The sequence below is a fragment of the Triticum dicoccoides genome, chromosome 3A (assembly GCF_002162155.2).
Source record: "Triticum dicoccoides isolate Atlit2015 ecotype Zavitan chromosome 3A, WEW_v2.0, whole genome shotgun sequence".
In the NCBI taxonomy this organism is placed as follows: Eukaryota; Viridiplantae; Streptophyta; class Magnoliopsida; order Poales; family Poaceae; genus Triticum; species Triticum dicoccoides.
This window is the reverse complement of record NC_041384.1, coordinates 132,780,567-132,801,601: the sequence shown is the minus strand read 5'-3', so window position 1 is coordinate 132,801,601 and position 21,035 is coordinate 132,780,567. Positions and strand designations below refer to the sequence as shown.

Here is a 21,035-nt window from a genome sequence, read left to right as displayed (position 1 = left end):
GTGGTGGCCAAGGGGTGGTGGAGGCGATGATGTTGGTGGTGGTGGCAGCTGAGAGGATGGCGGTGTTGATGTTGGTGGTGGTGGCCGAGAGGATGGCGGTGTTGATGTTGGTGGTGGTGGCCGAGAGGATGGCGGTGTTGATGGTGGCCGAGAGGATGGTGAAGTTGATTTCTTCGCCAACGGCATCGTTTGAGTGGTGGTGGCCAAGGAGGTGGTGGTGCATGCAAAACGTTGGCTCGATCAACAACATATACATGTTATGTTTGTGGTGATTTTGATTCAAATATCGTGTTTGCGTAATGTAGGGTGAATTTCACATGTTTTACTTTGAAAGACGTGATGATGAAACATTATGTTATGATGGTTATGTTATCCATGTTTTAATTTGAATGTTTTTAAGATATGTATTGTGTAGTGTATGAAGTTGGTGCGGCTAGAACACAAAATCTAGACAATTTTATTTTTACTCCACTAACTTTTAGGGGACCGGTTAGGTGCGGCCACCGTTAATTGAGTAAATTTTCACTCCACCATTTACTTCCTTAAGTTTAAGGAATCGGTTAAAATGCTCTCATACTCGAGAACTGCTGAATTTGACTGCATCATGGGGACATCGTTGTGTAAAACGAGTGCACAAGATGGGTCGGCTGGCTTCGCCACACGTACGTTAGCCTAGTCATGCAAATTTGGAGCCTTTTAAGGTTCCCTCCGATCCTAATTAGTTCAACCAAATGAACTCAAAGTCCAAAATTGAGGGTACCCTCAAGGAGGTTCTATATTTGCATCCTGCGTCGAATTGATTTTGTACCTCGCCTCAGGCACCAGTACTTTTTTTTCGGGAGTACGTCAATAGTGTACCATATTTTTATAGAAGACAAAGAGTATAATTACAAGAAGCCAACCATCAACTCGAACATTTTAGGTCGGCACCCACGCAACACCAGTAACCACTAGACCACTCTCTCACGAAAGGATCTGATCCTCCAGCTCCAATGCCAGCAAGCTTCCATTCTTTGATCTCGGCCAACACCATCTGAACTAACTCTGGTGGGGTTCTTTGTTGGTGGATTCTGTTGAAAACCCTCGCATTTCTTTGTTTCCACAACGCCCATGCAGTAGCTATGATGAAGGAATCAAATCCACGAAGAACTTTTCTCGAAAATCTTCCTCTTTGCTGCAGCCACCACTCAGTGAACTTCTCTTCCGTGTTCGGCACCTGCACATTAACCTGTAGAGCATCGAAGCATCGGTGCCACACCTCTCTGGCATAGGCACAATGGGCAAGAATGTGGTCCACATAGTCAATCTCCTGAAGACAGGTGAAGTAGGCGGAAGGCTCATCTTGGAGTCCATGACACGCACGCCTATCACTTGTCCACAGCCTATACTACACCATGAGCCAGGCAAAAATCTTGCAACGTAAGGGGGCCCAACTTTTCCAAATGCATCTTGCAGTGGAGGAAGCTAGGAGCCCTAGGCACCACCGGTTGTAAACAGATTTGGCAGTATAGCAACTGGAGACGTCCGCCGGCCAAATGAACTGGTCCGGTGCAGCCGCATTGTTCGGGACTATGGCCAAAGCTTGGCAGAGGTTAGCCACCTGCATATGGGCCATGAAGGAGAGGTCGCCCTAAACGTCATGGATCCATGTATTATCCACAGTAGCCTGTTGCAATGTCCTCTCATTCTTCTCCCAGGTCCGAACCATGGCGCTGATCAACGGAGCAATCTCGCTTATCGTAAATCCATGTATCCATCTATCCTTCCAGAAGTAGACATTTTCACCATTACCCACCACTATTTTGATCATGTTGTTGAATACTAGACCGGCCTCATTGTCTTTTGTCATCCCAATACCTTGCCAGGGTCTCTCGCGATCGACGCGCCTCAGCCATTCCCATCTCACTCTCAAAGCTAGCGCTTGTTTCCTGATGTTCTTGATCCCGAGGCCCCCAAAGTTCGTGGGGCGGCAAACCGTGTCCCAGGCAACTAAGCACTGACCACCGTTTGATTTTTCTTTTCTGGCCCAGAAGAACGATCTCAAGCACTTATCAATTTCCTCGAAAACCCAGTCTGGTGCATTAAGTACCATTAGCTGATGGATCGGACGCGCCGCGAGCACGGACTTCACCAAGACAAGTCGCCCAGGTTTCTGCATGAGGCCACGTTGCCAAGTTGGTAGCAGCTTTTTGGTTTGGTCGAGCAGCGGTTGCCAATCAGCCCTAGTCAGTTTCCGGATCGCCAATTGGATGCCCAGGTACTTGCACGGGAAGTGTCCCGTCTCGCAGTGTAACAGATCCGTCACACGTTGTCTATCTTCATCTGTTCCTCTGATAAGCACAACCGTGGTCTTGTTATAGTTAATGCGTAGCCCAGCGGCTTCCCCAAATAGCTCGAGTGCAGTCCGCACAAAATTCAAATCTTGCACCCAAAGGCTTAATGAATAAGACCACGTCATCCGCGTAAAGAGAAAGCCTCTGAGTAGGTGATATGCCACGCAAGTTGCTGATCGCTCCCAACTCAGAAGCTTTAGCAAAAAATCTCGAGAGTGCATCCATGGCCACCACAAATAGCAATGGGGAGATTGGGTCTCCTTGTCTCAGCCCCTGTGCATGGTAGATGGTGCGTCCAGGTACGCCGTTAACTATGACCTTGGTGCTAGCAGTGGCAAGAATTGTGGCTACCCACTTTAGCCAGCGAGGCCCAAAATCTTTTGCTCTCATGAATTCGAAGAGGAAAGGCCAAGAGAGGGACTCAAACGCGCGAGAGATGTCAAGTTTGAGAAACAATCCATGCTCCTTGGTTTTGAAAACTTTGCGTGCCACCTGCCTCACTAACAGGTAGTTATCATGAATGCATCTACCTTTGATAAACGTCGACTGGTTAACACTGACAATCTCAGGCATCCTTGCTCGTGCTCTAGTAGCAAGCACTTTGGTGAATAGCTTGGAGAAGCTATGAGGTAGACTGATGGGGCGAAAATCTCCAACCATTTTGGCATCATCCTTTTTGGGAATGAGCATTATGTGTGCCTTGTTGAGCTTGCCAAATCCCCTGCTATCACCAACATATAGTTTGAGCATCGCCGCCATGATATCCTGCTTGATCACCGCCCATGCCTTTTGATAAAATGCTCCAACAAAGCCATCAGGCCCCGGTGCACGATCCGGGGGGATTTCCTTAATGACCTTCCAAACTTCCTCCTCAGTGAAAATCTCCTCTAGTTGTGTAAGATCAGCAGCTTCCATATCTAGGGCTTCCATATCTAAGGAATGCTCCCTGTGATGCGCCACGCCAAGCAAGTTTTGGAAGTTACCAAAGAAGATCTGTTCCTTCCTCTGCTGGTCCATTTCAATCACAGACTCATGCTCGATGCACGGAATGAAGTTCTTGGAGCGCCTACCATTTGCTGCCAGCTGAAAAAGTTTGGTGTTGGCATCTCCTTCCCTCAGCCACCTGATTCTAGATTGTTGCCTCTCGATGGTCCTTTCCAACGAGGCTAAACCCAGCAACGCTAGCTTGAGCGTTCTGCACAGCCAGAGCTCGGCCAGGGATAACCTCCTGAATTCCTGCACCTGATCTAGTCTGAAGATTATCCAGTTTGCAACAGACATCAGTACCTTGATGTTCCCAGTACGGCGTTGGCCCCAGGCGTGTAGGTAAATGGCCGCATTACGAAACAGAGCATCCAGCCTCTTGAACGGGTCAATGGTCGTCTCATCGCACACCCAAGCATCTTTGATCGCTTCATCAAAGCCCTCTAACTTCGTCCAATAAAGCTCGAATCTGAATCTCTTCTTAGGGAAAAAATGCATGCTAGTAGTCAGGTGCAAAGGCGCGTGATCGGAGACACTCGAAGAAAGCGCTTGAAGCAACTTGTCCGGGTGACCCAAATCCCAATCAACCGACAGAAGAATTCTATCTATCTTAGTCATAGTCGGTGTATCTCTCTCATTCGACCAAGTGTACATGCAGCCATGCATGTAGAGCTCCTTTAATTCATGATCATCGACAAAGCTCCTAAACTTGGACATCATCGCCCCATTGATGTTAGCATTATTCTTATCACATGCGCGCAATATCATGTTAAAATCACCCATAATGAGCCACGGGCCAGGGCAAAGTGATCGTCGATTGGCCAGCTCCTGCAAGAACTGAGTTTTAGGCCCATCACCTTAAGGGGCATACACCGCAGTGATCCACCATGTAGAACCGTCCTTAGCGCGCACGAGTGCCGTCAGAAAGTTAGTGTCATACTGCACATTGTCCACCGAAAGGATGGTGGTATCCCACGCCAAAAGAATCCCTCCACGGGTTTCCACCGCCGGCAAATACACAAAGCCGTCAAATGACCGACCTAGGCATTCAATTAACATAAAGTGATCGATTACATCTAATTTAGTCTCCTGAAAGCACACTAGGTTAACTTTCACCGTGGCAACAAAGTCCTTCACCGCCTTTCCCTTGGCCGGGTTGTTTAGGCCGCGCACGTTCCAACTGAGGATTTCAGGGTTGTATTCCATCGAAAGTGTGTCCACCACCAACACCGGACATCTACTGCTTAGACCGCAGTGATTGCTCTGCCCTCTCTTCCTTCCAACTCTGCAGCCGATGGTAAGGTCTTGCCAAACAGCGCAGCAATCACCCGAACGTGTTGCTCTCTGAGCGGGGAGTCGAACAACATCCTGAGCTCTTGAACTGCCTGCTCATCTGGCACCATATCCTCAGGGACCAAACCCAACGTCTTTAGGAGCACATTTTCTGTAGGTTTTGGCTTGGCTGGACCGCTGCTTGCTGTGCCGATGCGCTTTGCTGCGCGAGTCGTGCGCTTTGGGGTGAATGGTTCAGCCTCCGGGCGGAGCGTCGACGCCCGAACCTCTTTCAGCAGTGGCGGCGCGAGCTTCTTCACTATGTTGTCACAAAAAAGTCTTCAGTCTGTCAAATGCCATTACATCTTGGCCAGTTAAGCCCTCCGTTGTGCCAGCTCTCTCACTGCTTAACTCGGTAGCCACCATCGCAACCTGCCTGTCTGGCACCACCGCTTGCTGCACGAACATGGAAAACTGCTCCTCAGCAACAGTAGACCCGAGGGGGGATGTGCGCTGTCCTTTGTCGCGATCTGCATGGTACCCATCAACCAGTCTCGTCGGTGCATGTGTGCATCCATGCAGTCCCCTCTCATTGGTGCAGTCTATCCTGCCAGGCCCCACGACATTCGGTGGCAGCATCTGTCCCATCGAGTCACCTTGAGCCGCCTCTGTGCAGGTAACGACATGTGGCAGGATGCCCACGCACCCACTACCCACCTCGTTGCGCGCCAAATCAGTAGTGTGGGCAATCATTGGCCCCTCGATCCCCCAGCCTCGAGAATTTTGTCTGTAGTAGGTGTCTCATCTCCCGTAGCCTCCACCTATGCCTTGTCACTGGTTGGTGACTTGAACTCCTGTTCCCTCTCACTAGTAGGCGGCACAATCACCAAAGCCATCTCGGTCGTCGCGTTTGTCCTCTCCACTACAGTCGTTGAAACCGTCCCCACCTGTGTTGCAGCGGCTCCAATTGTAACTGGGACAGATGGGTCCTCCCTTGTTGCGCTTGTCGCCTCTCGCGCACTTTCAGGCACGACAATCATTGCCAGGTCTTCCTGCCTTGTGATTGGAGATCGCAAAACCACGGCCTCCGGGACCGAATGCACCGCCAAGTTGCCGCCCGAAGGATTTGAAACCTGCCTCGGGATGGCTCGAGATGCTTCCGTGGGCCCCGCCGAAGTGGTCAGACGGTCAAAAGCCGACGGTCTTCTGGTGATCCTATCCCTGATCGTCACGCGCGAGGCCCCATGCGTGACAGGATCAGCAGGGCCCATCGGTGGCAACCTCCAATCAGCGCCCACCCCCCGCGCGCCCTGACTGTTAGGAGCGCGGTCACCGGCGGCGAAGCCAGAAACACCGACACGATTGTCACGCACACCAAATCTCCATGGCAGTCGGGTGGTGCTGTGATCCGGGCCACCAAAGTCATCATCGTCAGGGATACCGCTTTGCCCGCTGCCCGACGAGCCGCCAAGAAACCATGGCTCCCCCGCTTCACGAAAATCCTTAACTGCATCGAGGTGAATCATCGTCTTGTATTGCAGCAGCGCCGGTGCTGCCTCCTCTCTAGGCTCTGGCACGGCGAGCCACCGCAGCATGGGGATGCCTTGGGGTGAGCTGTCCACGCCACAGCTTGAACGAGGACAAATCCGCGCGAGAGCTGGTTTCCGGCGCGAGCGTATCCACTTTGCAAGACGAACCCAACAGCTCCTCGATAACCGATCTGTCCCAAGCATGGGGAGGAATGCCCTCAATCTCAAGCCATACCTTGAACCCAAACATGTCGTGCATAGCTTGTGACTGGCGGTTCCACGGCCGAAAAAACAGCATGTCTCCTTCGAACTCCACAATCGAACATGTAGAAACCCCGTTCCTCAACTCCGCAGAAGCAAAAACTACCAAGAAGTCTTCCGGTCGATGGCGATGGACGGACACCAGGTCGGGCGGGATGTCCAGCTTGCGGGCGAGAACCTCAAGAACACGCGTCACAGGGATCCCCCGCCTCGCCCCTCCGACGTACGCCACCATGGCGAACTGGAGGCGGCGCTCAAGGTCCTCCACCGTTTGTGAATGGCGCATGACACAGATCTCCGTGGGGTCTTCCTCGACGTCGATGTGTGTCTGCAACCGCGGTGGTGCCAGCGGGGGCCAAACCAGGCGCGCATCCTGGCTCGTGCGCTGCTGGGAGGGGGGAGGGGGCGGTGGTGCATCCGACGGCGCGCTGCGCGATGCCGTGGGGGGCACGGGGCTGACACGACGAGCCATCTTGGCCACTGCATCACGCCTCAGCTCATCCACCGAAGACGGGCTACGGGGCCTCTTGTAGTCCTTGGAGCCGTGGCCAAGAAGCCCGCATCGGAAGCAGACGATCTCGTTGGTGCAATCGACCCGGAAGTGGCCCTTCTCCAAGCAGCGGAAGCACTTGTCCCTCATCTCCGGCGACATCGCCGGCCTGCCCGATGATGTCTACTAAACAACCTTCTTCTTGTAGACGTTGTTGGGCCTCCAAGTGCAGAGGTTTGTAGGACAATAGCAAATTTCCCTCAAGTGGATGACCTAAGGTTTATCAATCCGTAGGAGGCGTAGGATGAAGATGGTCTCTCTAAAGCAACCCTGCAACCAAATAACAAAGAGTCTCTTGTGTCCCCAACACACCCAATACAATGGTAAATTGTATAGGTGCACTAGTTCGGCGAAGAGATGGTGAAACAAGTGGTATATGGATAGTAAATAAAGGTATTTGTAATCTGAAATTATAAAAGCAGCAAGGTAATGAATGATAAAAGTGAGCGTAAATGGTATTGCAATGTGTGGAAACAAGGCCTAGGGTTCATACTTTCACTAGTGTAAGTTCCCTCAACAATACTAACATAATTGGATCATAAAACTATCCCTCAACATGCAACAAAGAGTCACTACAAAGTCACTAATAGCGGAGAACGAACGAAGAGATTATGGTAGGGTATGAAACCACCTCAAAGTTATTCTTTCCAATCAATCCGTTGGGCTATTCCTATAAGTGTCACAAACAACCCTAGAGTTCGTACTAGATTAACACCTTAAGACACAAATCAACCAAAACCCTAATGTCACCTAGATACTCCAATGTCACCTCAAGTATCCGTGGGTATGATTATACGATATGCATCATACAATCTCAGATTCATCTATTCAACCAACACAAAGGACCTCAAAGAGTGCCCCAAAGTTCTACTGGAGAATCACGACGAAAACGTGTGCCAACCCCTATGCATAGGTTCATGGGCGGAACCCACAAGTTGATCACCAAAACATACATCAAGTGAATCACATGATATCCCATTGTCACCACAGATATCCACGGCAAGACATACATCAAGTGTTCTCAAATCTTTAAAGACTCAATCTGATAAGATAACTCCAAAGGGGAGACTCAATTCATTACAAGAGAGTAGAGGGGGAGGAGAAACATAAGATCCAACTATAATAGCAAAGCTCGCGATACATCAAGATCGTGCCAAATCAAGAACACGAGAGAGAGAGATCAAACACATAGCTACTGATACATACCCTCAGCCCCGAGGGAGAACTACTTCCTCCTCGTCATGGAGAGCACCGAAATGATGAAGATGGCCACCGGGGAAGGATTGCCCCCTCCGGCAGGGTGCCGGAACGGGTCTAGATTGGCTTTCGATGGCTATGGAGGCTTCTGGAGGCGGAACTCCCGATCTAATCTCCTGGCGGATGTTTTTAGGGTATATGGAGATATATAGGCGGAAGAAGTACGTCAAGGGGGCCACGAGGGGCTCATGAGGGTGGAGGGTGCGCCCAGGGGGTGGGCGCGCCCCTTGCCTTGTGACCTTCTCGCAAATCCCCCGACGCGCACTCCAAGTCTTCTGGGCTTCTTTCCTTCCAAAAATGAGTTCCATGAAGTTTCAGGTCAATTGGACTCCGTTTGATTTTCCTTTTCTTCGAAACCCTAAAACAAGGTAAAAACAGAAACTGGCACTGGGCTCTGGGTTAATAGGTTAGTCCCAAAAATGATATAAAAGTGTATAATAAAGCCCATAAACATTCAAAACAGTAGATAATATAGCATGGAGTAATCAAAAATTATAGATACGTTGGAGACGTATCAGCATCCCCAAGCTTAATTCCTGCTCGTCCTCGAGTAGGTAAATGATAAAAGAAAGAATTTTTGATGCGGAGTGCTACTTGGCATAATTTCAATGTGATTCTTCTTAATTGTGGTATGAATATTCAGATCCATAAGATTCAAGACAAAAGCTCATATTTGACATAAAAATGATAATACTTCAAGCATACCAATTAAGCAATTATGTCTTCTCAAAATAACATGGCCAAAGAAAGTTATCCCTACAAAATCATATAGTCTGGCTATGCTCCATCTTCACCACACAAAATATTTAAATCATGCACAACCCCGATGACAAGCCAAGCAATTGTTTCATACTTTTCATGTTCTCAATCTTTTTCAATCTTCACGCAATACATGAGCATGAGCCATGGACATAGCACTATAGGTGGAATAAAATGGTGGCTATGGAGAAGACAAAAAAAGGAGAAGATAGTCTCACATCAACTAGGCGTATCAACGGGCTATGGAAATGCCCATCAATAGATATCAATATGAGTGAGTAGGGATTGCCATGCAACGGATGCACTAGAGCTACAAGTGTATGAAAAGCTCAAAAAGAAACTAAGTGGGTGTGCATCCGACTTGCTTGCTCACGAAGACCTAGGGCATTTTGAGGAAGCCCATCATTGGAATATACAAGACAAGTTCTAAAATAAAAAATTCCCACTAGTATATGAAAGTGACAACATAGGAGACTCTCTATCATGAAGATCATGGTGCTACTTTGAAGCACAAGTGTGGTAAAAGGATAGTAACATTGCCCCTTCTCTCTTTTTCTCTCATTTTTTTATTTTTTTATTTGGGCCTTCTCTTTTTTATGGCCTCTTTTTTTCGGGCTTCTTTGGCCTCTTTTATTTATTTATTTTCGTCCGGAGTCTCATCCCGACTTATGGGGGAATCATAGTCTCCATCATCCTTTCCTCACTGGGACAATGCTATAATACAACACACTTTTATTTACTTATAGCTCAATAATTACAACTCGATACTTAGAACAAGATATGACTCTATATGAATGCCTCCGGCGGTGTACCGGGATGTGCAATGATGCATGAGAGACATGTATGAAAGAATTATGAACGGTGGCTTTGCCACAAATACAATGTCAACTACATGATCATGCTAAGCAATATGACAATGATGAAGCGTGTCATAATAAACGGAACGGTGGAAAGTTGCATGGCAATATATCTCGGAATGGCTATGGAAATGCCATAATAGGTAGGTATGGTGGCTGTTTTGAGGAAGGTATATGGTGGGTTTATGGTACCGGCGAAAGTTGCGCGGTACTAGAGAGGCTAGCAATGGTGGAAGGGTGAGAGTGCGTATAATCCATGGACTCAACATTAGTCATAAAGAACTCACATACTTATTGCATGAATCTATTAGTTATCGAAACAAAGTACTACGCGCATGCTCCTAGGAGGATAGATTGGTAGGAAAAGACCATCGCTCGTCTCCGACCGCCACTCATAAGGAAGACAATCAATAAATAAATCATGCTCCGACTTCATCACATAACGGTTCACCATACGTGCATGCTACGGGAATCACAAACCTCAACACAAGTATTTCTCAAATTCATAACCACTGAACTAGCATGACTCTAATATCAGCATCTCCATATCTCAAAACAATTATCAAGTATCAAACTTCTCATAGTATTCCACACACTCATAAGAGATTTTTATTATTCTTGAATACCTAGCATATTAGGATTTTAAGCAAATTACCATGCTATCAAGACTCTCAAAATAATATAAGTGAAGCATGAGAGATCAATAGTTTCTATAAAACAAATCCACCACCGTGCTCTAAAAGATATAAGTGAAGCACTAGAGCAAATGACAAACTACTCCGAAAGATATAAGTGAAGATCAATAAGTAGTCGAATAATTATGCAACTATGTGAAGACTCTCTAACATTTAATAATTTTAGACCTTGGTATTTTATTCAAACAGCAAGCAAAGCAAAATAAAATGACATTCTAAGAATGGCAAACATCATGTGAAGAAGCAAAAACTTAGGATCAACCAAAACTAACCGATAGTTGTTGAAGAAGAAAGGTGGGATGCCAACTGGGGCATCCCCAAGCTTAGATGCTTGAGACTTCTCAAAATATTATCTTGGGGTGCCTTGGGCATCCCCAAGATTGAGCTTTTGTGTATCCTTAATTCCTCTTATATCACGGTCTCCCTAAATCTCAAAATCTTCATCCACACAAAACTCAACAAGAACTCGTGAGATAAGTTAGTATAAACCATTGCCAAAACCTTATCATACTCTACTGTAGAAAATCACTAAAATTATTATTCAACATTGCATACTAAATGCCTCTGCATATTTAATAGTCCTATCCTCAAATAGAATCATTAAAGAAGCAAACATACGCAAACAATGCAAACATAACAGCAATCTGCCTAAACAGGATAGTCTGTAAAGAATGTTGCAACATCCATACTTCCCTAGCTCCAAAAATTATGAAAGAAAATCCCCACGGTAGTAAATTTATCAGAGCTTAATATGCAAAAGGTTTCAACATTTTATCACATTCTTACTTTTCTAGGGAATTATTGCAACAGCGGTAAACTTTCTGTTTTCAAACAACAACATGTATACTTGTAACATAGGCATAGTAAAGACTATTAATGCCACTTTTATTGAAATAAAAGATGCAAAACATTGTTCTAAATAACAGCAAGCAAATTTTGAAAAAATAAATTGACGCTCCAAGCAAACACATATCATGTGGTGAATAAAAATATAGCTCCAAGTAAAGTTACCGATGAACGAAGACGAAAGAGGGGATGCCTTCCGGGGCATCCCCAAGCTTTGGCTTTTAGGTGTCATTAGATTATCTTGGGGGTGCCATGGGCATCCCCAAGCTTAGGTTCTTGCCACTCCTTGTTCCATAATCCATCAAATCCTTACCCAAAACTGAAAAACTTCACAACACAAAACTTAATAGAAAACTCGTAAGCTCCGTTAGTATAAGAAAATAAATCACCACTTCAAGGTACTGTAATTAACTCATTCTTTATTTATATTGGTGTTAAATATACTGTATTACAACTTCTCTATGGTTTATAAACTATTTTACTAGCCATAGATTCATCAAAATAAGTAAACAACATATGAAAAACAGAATCTGTCAAAAAGAAAACAGTCTGTAGTAATCTGGATCAAACGTATACTTCTGGAACTCATAAAATTCTCAAATAAATTTCTGGACCTGAGGAATTTATCTATTAATCATCTGCAAAAAGAATTAACTAAATAGCACTCTTCAAATAAAAATGGCAGCAATTCTCGTGAGCGCTAAAGTTTCTGTTTTTGACAGCATGATCAACAAGACTCTCCCCAAGTCTTCCCAAAGGTTCTACTTGGCACAAACACTAATTAAAAGAATAAAACCACATCTAAGCATAGGCTACATGAATTATTTATTACTAAACAGGAACAAAAAGCAAGGGATAAAAATAAAATTGGGTTGCCTCCCAACAAACGCTATCGTTTAACGCCCCTAACTAGGCATGATGATTTCAATGATGCTCACATAAAAGATAAGAATTGAAACATAAAGAGAGCATCATGAAGAATATGACTAGCACATTTAAGTCTAACATACTTCCTATGCATAGGGATTTTGTGAGCAAATAACTTATGAGAGCAATAATCAACTAGCATAGAAAGGCAAAACAAGTATAACTTCAAAACTTTAAGCACATAGAGAGGAAACTTGATATTATTGAAATTCCTACAAGCATATATTCCTCCCTCATAATAATTTTCAGTAGCATCATGAATGAATTTAACAATATAACCAGTACCTAAAGCATTCTTTTCATGATCTACAAGCATAGAAAATTTATTACTTTCCACATAAGCAAAATTCTTCTTATTCGGAATAGTGGGAGTATCATAGGAAACTTAAATACTATAAATTGTTTCCACATTAAAAGAGTAATGTTCAGAGAAGGGGTAATCATAACAATGACAAGTTTTATAAATATAATCACTACTTTTTATAGCATAAGTATCATCACAATAATCATCATAAGTAGGAGGCATGCTATCAGTATAAACTTGCATATCAAAACTTGGGAGACTAAAAATATCATCTTCATTAATCATAGCTTACCCAAACTTGGGACAAACATTAATTGCAGCAAATATATTCTTAAATATGTCATCCTCATCAAACATAGCTTTCCCAAACTTGGGTTTTTTCATATTATAAGCATAATCACTCTCATCATTAATAGTATAGATATCACCGATAGTATAGCAATTATTATATTCTTCCAAGCAAGTACCAAAAAGATTTTCAAGATCATAAAAAGTATCATTATCTTCCCAATCATAATCATCACAACAAGCAATAGGCATAACGAGATCATCATCAAGTGTATCATCTTCATTTTCATGAGGCACAGCAATAATAGGAGCAACTTTATTTGGGAGAGATACCTTTTTACCTCTCTTCCTTTTTCTTTTCTTCTTCTTCACCACATCATGTGTGGGTTCAATCCTCTTTTTAGAGCTCCTTATTAATGAGATTGGTTGGATAGAAAGCTCCTCCTCGTTACCTGATTCATCATAAGGAATAATAGGAGGATATTGGGAAGTCGTCTCCCTTTCATTAGTATTCTCTTCATCTTCTATTTGTTTTTTTATGTAATTGGCAATATAAGGATTTTCAATACAATTCACCGCGCAATATATATAAATTTCCTCTAGATCAAAATGAAGGATTTTATCAAGGGCAAATTTTGGAATATCCTTAGTTCTACGTTTAATTTCTTCATAACCCAAGAGCAAACTAAGTTCATTATGATGTGCAAGAGAAATCAAGTCATCACAATTTTTGGACACGATACGCTCATGAAACAATTTGCATTGGGTACTAAAATGACCACGTTCATTGCAAAGTTCACAAGTAGGGCTAAGAAAAGATAATTTTTCAGCACATTCATCTAGCTCTTCTTGCAACAATTTGGTTTCTAAGTACTTATGCCTCTTACAATATCTATCTTCCCTATTTGGTGTGTACTTGTAAACCCAATCTACTCCACAAAAGTGACATGTTTATAGGAGGCATTTTCATCATAACTAGTGCAATCATCATTAGCATCATGGATATTCAGAGAATTCGTACTAACAACATTGCAATCATGCTCATCATTCAAAGATTTAGTGCCAAACATTTTATAGATTTCTTCTTCTAGCACTTGAGCACAATTATCCTTTCCATCATACTCACGAAGATATTAAAAAGATGAAGCGTATGAGACAAACTCAATTCCATTTTTTTGTAGTTTTCTTTTATAAACTAAACTAGTGATAAAATAAGAAACTAAAAGACTCGACTGCAAGATCTAAAGATATACCTTCAAGCGCTAACCTCCCCGGCAACGGCGCCAGAAAAGAGCTTGATGTCTACTACACAACCTTCTTCTTGTAGACATTGTTGGGCCTCCAAGTGCAGAGGTTTGTAGGACAGTAGCAAATTTCCCTCAAGTGGATGACCTAAGGTTTATCAATCCGTATGAGGCGTAGGATGAAGATGGTCTCTCTCAAGCAACCCTGCAACCAAATAACAAAGAGTCTCTTGTGTCCCCAACACACCCAATACAATGGTAAATTATATAGGTGCACTAGTTCGGCAAAGAGATGGTGAAACAAGTGGTATATGGATAGTAGATAAAGGTATTTGTAGTCTGAAATTATAAAAGCAGCAAGGTAACGAATGATAAAAGTGAGCGTAAACGGTATTGCAATGTGTGGAAACAAGGCCTAGGGTTCATACTTTTACTAGTGTAAGTTCCCTCAACAATACTAACATAATTGGATCATAAAACTATCCCTCAACATGCAACAAAGAGTCACTCCAAAGTCACTAATAGCGGAGAGCGAACGAAGAAATTATGGTAGGGTACGAAACCACCTCAAAGTTATTCTTTCCAATCAATCCGTTGGGCTATTCCTATAAGTGTCACAAACAGCCCTAGAGTTTGTACTAGAATAACACCTTAAGACACAAATCAACCAAAACCCTAATGTCACCTAGATACTCCAATGTCACCTCAAGTATCCGTGGGTATAATTATACGATATGCATCACACAATCTCAGATTCATCCATTCAACCAACACAAAGGACCTCAAAGAGTGCCCCAAAGTTATACCGGAGAATCACGACGAAAACGTGTGCCAACCCCTATGCATAGGTTCATGGGCGGAACCCGCAAGTTGATCACCAAAACATACATCAAGTGAATCACGCGATATCCCATTGTCACCACAGATATCCACGGCAAGACATACATCAAGTGTTCTCAAATCTTTAAAGACTCAATCCGATAAGATAACTCCAAAGGGGAAACTCAATTCATTACAAGAGAGTAGAGGGGGAGGAGAAACATAAGATCCAACTATAATAGCAAAGCTCGCGATACATCAAGATCGTGCCAAATCAAGAACACGAGAGAGAGAGAGAGATCAAACACATAGCTACTGATACATACCCTCAGCCCCGAGGAAGAACTACTTCCTCCTCGTCATGGAGAGCACCGGGATGATGAAGATGACCACCGGGGAAGGATTGCCCCCTCCGGCATGGTGCCGGAACGGGTCTATATTGGCTTTCGATGGCTACGGAGACTTCTGGTGGCGGAACTCCCGATCTAATCTCCTCATGGATGTTTTTAGGGTATATGGAGATATATAGGCGGAAGAAGTACGTCAGGGGGGCCACGAGGGGCTCACGAGCGTGGAGGGCGCGCCCAGGGGGGTGGGCGCGCCCCCTGCCTCGTGACCTCCTCGCAGATCCCCCGACGTGCACTCCAAGTCTTCTGGGCTTCTTTCCTTCCAAAAATGAGTTCCGTGAAGTTTCAGGTCAATTGGACTCCGTTTGATTTTCCTTTTCTTCGAAACCCTAAAACAGGGTAAAAACAGAAACTGGCACTGGGCTCTGGGTTAATAGGTTAGTCCCAAAAATGATATAAAAGTGTATAATAAAGCCCATAAACATTCAAAACAGTAGATAATATAGCATGGAGCAATCAAAAATTATTGATACGTTGGAGACGTATCACCCGACGCATGTACCGGATCTCTGCTCCGCTCACCCATGGCATGGCGTTTCCTCCAAAGCTCCTTCTTTGAGGGGGGCGGCTGCACCCATGGCGCCGAAGGCGGCACGGGAACAGGCTGCATCTCCGCCTCCGCCCGCGGTCCGCGGACCTCCGAGCCCTCCGACTCCGAGGAGATCCCCAACCCCGAGACCACCGGTCGCTCACCAGGTGGCCTGAAGGTGGAGGTCACAGATATCGGGCTCGAGGCCATGGCGCGGGAGCGGCGTGAGCGCGAGACACAGAGGGAGGAGAGGGGAGGTGGCCGCTGCGGTCGGAGTGACCCACGGCGTGAGCGCTGGGCGCGGTGGACGCCGGCGCCGGAGTGGCGCTCGGCGGGGGCGGGAAGGGGGGAGGGGCGAGGGCTTGGCACTAGTACTGAAATCGATCATTTCGACAACGGCGCACTAAGGACAGGACGTCGGCGAGCAGCCCGTCTGGGAGACCCATGGCCACGTCATCTACGGTCCGATCACCGGCTTCGGAGTATGGCCACGGCGTCAGGTCGGAGCGAAGCAGAGGCGGCGGCGATCGGGAGTTCCCTTCCGGGTCCGGCACAGAGAAGGACAGCCCCCACCCCCACGGTCCGAGCAACAGAAGGGCCCCAGCCAGAATCCAATGGCCGAGGAACCGATTCTCACGTCAGCGCCCGCCACACGGCACCAGCCAGCGGCCCAGGACCCATCCAGATCCGCGCGAAAACTCTGTTCGCCCCCGCCCGACCATCTCGCGGCGTTGGGTCGTCTTCCCCACCTCTCACTCCCCTTCGCCTCGCCTCTTCCTACTGGAGCACTGGTTCCGACCCCGACAGACAACTTGTTCCAAAAACTTCAAAACGCAACCCGCACGTCCCACCCCACCCCACCCCAATCCCTCGGGCGCCCGGACGGAGGGAACCCGAAATTTTCGGCTCCGCGTCGGCGCGCATCGTCCCTATCCGCCTCCGCCTCCGCCTCGAATCCCATCCCCATCTCGGAGCCGACCGAACAACCCCCCTCCCCCGACCGACCTTAAATCCCCACTCCTCGGCGCCGCCGGAACCCTAAGGACCCAAATCCGCCGCCCCGATTCGGGGTTCCAGGGCGTCGCGCGTCCCCACCCCCATGCCCTAGCCGCCGCCGGCGCCAGTGCCATGCTCGCCTCCCGCATCCCGCCCAAGCGCTGCACCGCCGCCGTCCCGTACGAGCTGGAGCCCCCCGCCGCCGCCGCCGAGGGCATGCCGCCCGCCAAGCGCCGCCGGGAGCGCGTCCTGCCCTCGCGGTTCAGGGACTCGGCCGTCCTCCTGCCGCCGCCCGCCAAGAAGGCCTGCAAGGCCCCCGCGCCGCCCAAGGTCGAGGACAGGGACGGCCAGGTGTACGAGGTGGAGGTGCGCGCCGTCGGCCCGAAAGGCTCCGCCTTTGGGGCCGTGCAGACCGAGGTGTGGACCGGCGAGCCCGCGCAGACGGAGGAGGAGCTGTACCGGGCATGCCGGAACATCAGCAGGAGCGGCAGTTCGGGCTGTTTCAGTGGAAGCGTTGTCACTTCCGTGAGCAATGCTGGTGAGAAATGCGCGCCGGAGAAGACGCCCGTGGTGGGCGCTGTGGTCCCGTCCACGAGCAATGCTGGTACTGGAAATGTCGGGCTGGAGGGGAGGTCCCCGGTGGTGGAGTGCAAGCCAAAGCAGGAGGCCGAGGTCAGGAGAGAGGATTTCTACTGGCCAGAGGATTTTGTGCTCGGGGACGTGGTGTGGGCAAGGTCGGGGAAGAAGAGCCCCGCGTGGCCGGCGTTAGTGATCAACCCGCTGCAGCACGCCCCGGAGGTTGTGCTCAACTCTTGCGTCCCCGGCGCGCTCTGCGTCATGTTCTTCGGTTACTCTGCCGGCGGCCAAAACAGGGTAATTTATTTATTACAGTTTCCTGGATAAGCGCTGCAGTTCTCTTTTCCTGGTTGAATTGGTTGGTTTATGAACCAAACGGTTCCTTTCTGTTTCTCTTTCCGTGGGCTCACATTACCGTCTTCATTTGTAGGACTATGGATGGGTCAAGCAAGGGATGATCTTTCCCTTTGTGGAGTACCTAGATAGGTTCCAGGGACAATCTCTCCATAAGCTTAAGCTCAAGCCAAGCAAATTCCGTGCAGCAATTGAGGAGGCTTTCCTTGCCGAGCGCGGCTTTTTTGAGCTCCAAATGGACGGGGTCTGCTCTCTGGACAAGTCTGTGAATGAGCAGTCTGTCACCGATGGCGCACGTGAAGTGACTGGTTCTAATAACGAGCAGGAGTGTCAATCTCATTCTCAGGTAATTGGACGTGTGGAGTTGTAATAGCTGAGCTTGTAGCTGCCTCATTTATTACAGTTCCTCGGCTAGGCTGCTATCTAATTTATTTACTGTGTTGCAGGTTGTCGTTAAATTAGCAGCATGTTGCGATAGCTGCGGTAATCGTCTTCCATCCAAGATTTCAAAGAAAAAGAAGCAAGAAACAGAGCAGTTACTTTGTAGGCACTGTGAAAAGGTATGTATGTCTCTGGCATGTGACTGAACGAAGGTGCTTCATATGTTCTAGTAACTCGATTCATTTCTATTTAGTGCCTTACATGGGTAAATACTATTATTTCTGCAGCTATTGCAGTCAAAGCAATACTGTGGCATATGCAAGAAAATTTGGCATCACACAGATGGCGGAAACTGGGTAAGCCTTGAAACCGCTTTGGTGATGGTATATAGATTATCTTCTCTTGATTTTTGTAGGCATTGACCTGCAATCCGTTTCTTGGCAGGTATGCTGTGATGAGTGCCAGATTTGGGTTCATGTAGAATGCGACCGGACATGCAGTGACCTGGAGGTTGTTTGTTCACCTTTGTTTGGTGTTGAGATTTTAATGTCATGATGTTTGTTATATATATGTAATATGTTGTTTGGTGTTGAGATTTTAATGTCATGATGTTTGTTATATATATGTAATATGCAATGCTTCCAGGGATAGGCTTCACTGACTACACATTATTTTGCAGGATTTAGAAAATACCGAGTATTTCTGTCCTGATTGTAAGTCTAAACGCAAGAGAGTAATGAAAGTTGAACAAACGAGCACCTCCAATAGTTCAGAGTGAGTTATTCATTTCTTTCTCAAACCTATGGATGTCTGTTGGCTGTTATAATAAATAAAAAATGCCAGTTTCTAACATGTCCCAGCATAGATTTGCCAGCACTTCAAAGGAAAAGTTGCCTGAATCCATACCTGTGTGCTGCTCTGGGATGGAAGCATTGTACTTGCCAGAAAAGCACATGTAAGCATTTGACATATCTTCTACTGAATCTTCAGATTACATGTTTCTTTAAATTTGCATCAATACTCTATCTGAATCTAATGTTTTATTATTTTAAGTAGGAGTACTATATTTTTTTGTATTAAGTCAACTGTTCAGAAAGAAATACTAAAATTATTAAACATGCCATCTTTTCTTTTCGTGGAGCAGCAACTTTCCTCTTTTGGTTCATTTTCTGGGCTAGAAAAATTGACCTGAGAGCTAAAGTACAAGTGCACAAACATATGTTACCGAATCGAAGTGGCTACTGTATACTTGCAATTGGTCCTTTAACCTTCACTTGGTGCATAAGCAAGTGACTTTTAGGTCGCTTTAGTTCTTACCGTAGTCACCCCTAGGATTGGTCACTTTTGTGATGGGAATTCATATGATGTTTAGGGGCCAGAAGCAATAAAAACCATCACACAGTTGCTAGCGGTCTTCATGTTGCATTGATTTCCTTATGTGTGCTTGCATCATTGCACGGTTGCACCAGTATTAGTATTTGAGTATTGTTTTTGCTGGCAGGATATTATGTGAATGCAGGTCTTGCAAGAAAAAGATGATGACTCTGAATGAGTGGGAGAGGCATACTGGCTCAAGGAAGAAAAATTGGAAGATGAGTATTAAACTCAAGGGCACTGGGGAGCCACTAATTGACTTGGTAAGCTCTCAGGATCTTCATCAACTTGGACGTCTGTGGTTCAACATAATATGTGAATGCTATATATACCTAGTTAGTTGATCCCCACTAACTCCAATTCTCTCAACATGCAACTATGCCAACTGACCATGCCACTGTGCATGGGAAAAGATCTACCTTAACATGCCACACGCATGCTACTCATATTCAATATTTTTTCTACAACTATACAATAATCAAATATAATAAATATATTAGTTTCAATTCTCAGATTATTAATCCAAATATTAATACTTAATACAATCAAATCTCATCGAAATAATTGCAACCAAGTCCCACAGCAATGCACGGTGTATCATCTCTAGTTGACACTAATGCACACATGCATGCAAAACTGACAAGATTCCTTTTTTGTCATTATCTGCAGCTTCATGATATTCCGGGTGGAAATTTCAAGTCTTCTACCCCAGGCATTAAGAAAGAAGAGTTGCTTTCATTACAAGGTATGCCACTCTTGATTTTTTTTCATGGGCTTTGTGGTTGGTGATTTTAATATGACTTCACGCTGTTGAATTTTTCCAATATCTGCAGCAAACTCTTACAGTCCAGTCTATGCTAAATGGACAACTGAACGTTGTGCTGTCTGTCGGTGGGTTGAGGATTGGGACTACAACAAAATTATCATTTGTAACAGGTAGTTCCTGCCTTCATTTGAATTTTTATCCATCACCTGCACTTGAATTCCTTTGATGTTTGAAGACTAAAAATATTATGTAAGTTTTCATGATTAGTGGTTAATAAAAGCTTCTCGAAAATTTATGTATTCAGATGTCAAATAGCTGTCCATCAAGAGTGCTATGGAGCTCGTGTCGTACAGGATTTAACTAATTGGGTTTGTCGAGCTTGTGAACTGCCCCAACAAAAAAAGGAGTGCTGCCTATGCCCTGTAAAAGGTATTTTGTCTCGATGAATATCCTATACTACATTGTTTGGAATGCTTGTTCTTTTCCTAATGTCTATATGAAACAATTCCTGTGAAATTCTTGTATCCCAAATAGGGCCTCATTGTTTCCGCATCCCAAACAGGGATCCAATTGATGTGCTCCATAGTTTCATGATTCATCATATGGAATTGTTTGGACAGTTCAGTAATTTCCTCAAGTGTTGACGTTTTTTTCCTGAGAAAACGTAATAAGATTTTGCGTCTCATTTTTCATTGAAAAGTGGCGGTGGTGGGCGTGGGGGTGGGGT

The 21,035-nt window shown here is 45.8% G+C and overlaps 2 pseudogenes; both read left to right on the top strand.

Annotated features, from left to right (window-relative positions):
• The window catches only part of LOC119272073, a 3,306-nt pseudogene extending 2,996 nt beyond the window's left edge, over positions 1–310 (top strand).
• A 15,980-nt stretch (positions 311–16,290) lies between these two features.
• Positions 16,291–21,035, top strand: part of LOC119267577 — a 9,084-nt pseudogene continuing 4,339 nt past the window's right edge.